This window comes from Onychomys torridus, chromosome 21, assembly GCF_903995425.1.
Source record: "Onychomys torridus chromosome 21, mOncTor1.1, whole genome shotgun sequence".
NCBI lineage: Eukaryota > Metazoa > Chordata > Mammalia > Rodentia > Cricetidae > Onychomys > Onychomys torridus.
In genome coordinates this window covers 8,835,307-8,837,821 of record NC_050463.1, presented here as the reverse complement: position 1 = coordinate 8,837,821, position 2,515 = coordinate 8,835,307, and the positions used below count along the sequence as shown (strand labels likewise).

Genomic DNA, 2,515 nt, shown 5'->3' with positions numbered 1-2,515 from the left:
CAGTCTGGTTGTGTGAAAAGCAGGTTACTTTATGAGTTTTTTAGCAGTCCTGTTTTGGTCCTTAACTATCATTCTAAGAATTAGTCTAACTTGGGTGACCTTTTACAAATAGGGATCAGTAAACTCAAAAACTGGACATGAGACAAAAATTTGCTGTCCCAAAATTAGCTTGTCAAAACACAACCACAAATGAGTGTTTATCCATATTTAATAAACCATGTTTTGAAAACCTAAGACTATTTCCTAATACAGGACCTCCTTGAGTGAGAGGACAATGTAGGAATAACACCATTTTTTTCCTGGGAAAATATCTTAATTCTTTGAACTATTTTAAGACTGAATCTTTTTTCAATGGTGGTTTTTTGAGACAGGGTCTCTGTGTAGCTTTGGAGCCTATTCTGGAACGTGCTTCGTAGACCAGGCTGGACTTGAACTAACCTGCCTCTGCCTCCTGAGTACTTAGACCAAAGGGGTGGAACCATCCCCGCCAAGCCTCAATACCAGGTTTTAAAATAACAAATTCATAGATATGAGTGGATGAGTTTATTTAGCACTAAGTTTGAAATCCTTGCCTTCAACAAGGGTACTACAGTAATTACATCAGGAACAGACAATTTCCTACACTGTCAAATATATAAAAGTTCCTCTGCACTTTCTTCAACACTGATCAACAAGCAGATTCAGTCCATGTTACTTTGATGCATCAACTACTCAGTCAACCCCAGCTGCTTCTTCAGAGACTCTGGCATCTCAGGTGGAGGAGGCCGAAGGAGCCTGGAACAGACCTTCACGAGTCATAGATGAACCACTGTAGTGCAGTCAGGGTGCCAATCATGATGATTCGGGCAAAAAGGCCCTTCCACACACCTCTGAAGCCGAGTGTCTGCAGGACCTGAGAAGCAGTGCTTCCCTTCTCTTTATTCAGTACAGAGACCACAGAGTCAGCAGGGTGAGAGACAATTGCACAGAAGACTCCTGCTGTGTAACCTGCCACAAACGTCACAACCAGCTGCTCTGGCTTTGAACATTCACTTCGGGGCTTGGGAACCATAAATTTGTACAATGTTTCAACAGTACGTTCAAAGCATGCAAATTTCATCATGGTGTATGGGATCTGTCTCATCCACAGAGGAGCAACACCCTTGCAGAACGCATTTAAGCCTTCTTCGCTATACATTTTGGGAACAGCTTCCCTCAATGTGTTGGCATAGCCAGGCTGGGTTTGGATTCGAACTTTAGCAGCTTCCATAGTAGCCAGAGCAATGTCAGCAAAGAACTCAGCACTGGCAGAAGCTGCTAGATATAGTGATGTATGCCACAGATAGGTGTTTTCGTCGCCAACCATGTTGCTATATAAGACTTTGGAAGACTTCATAAAAGCCGAACTTGCAGAGCCCTTGCATGGGGTAGCCAATAAAAGTTGGGGCCCATCCTTTAGCCAGACCACGAACACCATCCTCTTTCAGTGTAACGGAGAACCCATTAAATATGACCTTGTACTTCTGAGGGTCCACCCGCATGCGGCATTTTACTAAATCCAGGGGAACAACAGCAGTGTGTGTCAGACCACAACTTAAGACCCCACCAAAGCCACACAGTTCATAATACTTCATGGAGTCAAATTCACAACTGTACTCTTCCACGGTGGTGACAGCCAAGTGGCGGGAACGCCGGGGCAGGGCCGAGGGGCTGCGGGGGGTCCAAGATGCCTTCGTGCACCAGCTGCAGGTGCGGTGCGTTGAAGGGGTTCGCCCGGGGCCAGATGTGCCACGGATGAGAACATGCTCCCAAAATGGCGAAGACTCAACCGCTCGCTCGGCCATGCTGCGGCGTATCACGATTATATTTTTAAAAGCAGTTTTAACTGATCATTTTCCTTTTTTTCCGATAGTTTCATGTATTTCTACAATAAATTTTAGTCTTTTAAATTCCCAGTTGCTCTCTATGTCCTCTTCCCTCTGCTCCTTCAGTACTTCTTAACAGACACACTCCTTAATTTATGAGTATGAACATGAGAATTTGCAAGGCATTTTAACATGAGCATTTGTCAAAACAATAATATTATGTAACTGCTTAGCACGGGTGACATGCCCGACCCACAGGCTCTTGATGAATCAAGACTGGAGAATCAAGACTTGAAGAATCAAGACTGGAGAAATAAATACGCATCTAAGAGTACTTAATTAATCTTCCAAAGGCTTCTAATTCACTTCCCGGCACCCACATTTGGTACCTTACAATGACCTGTATCTTTCAGGAATTAAAGACTCTCTTCTGGGCTCTGAAGACAACTACAAATACATAGCATACATTCAGACACATATAAAATATGATTGAGTTATTGCTTGTGTAGCTGGTAAAAGTCCAAAAAAAAAACAATAGACTTTGCCTGGTGCATTATTTTATCTCACTGAATACACAGCTAATCCTTTCCCAGAAAGCTGCATAGCAAATTCTTACAATTTGAAGCCATCTGGAGGGAGACAGCTTCCAGCTCCTTTCTGGCTTGATTTCT

At 43.3% G+C, this 2,515-nt stretch overlaps 1 pseudogene; it reads right to left on the bottom strand.

Annotated features, from left to right (window-relative positions):
• Window positions 1-707: 707 nt before the first annotated feature.
• Window positions 708-1,783, bottom strand: LOC118571947 (annotated as a pseudogene).
• Between the last annotated feature and the right edge of the window lie 732 nt (window positions 1,784-2,515).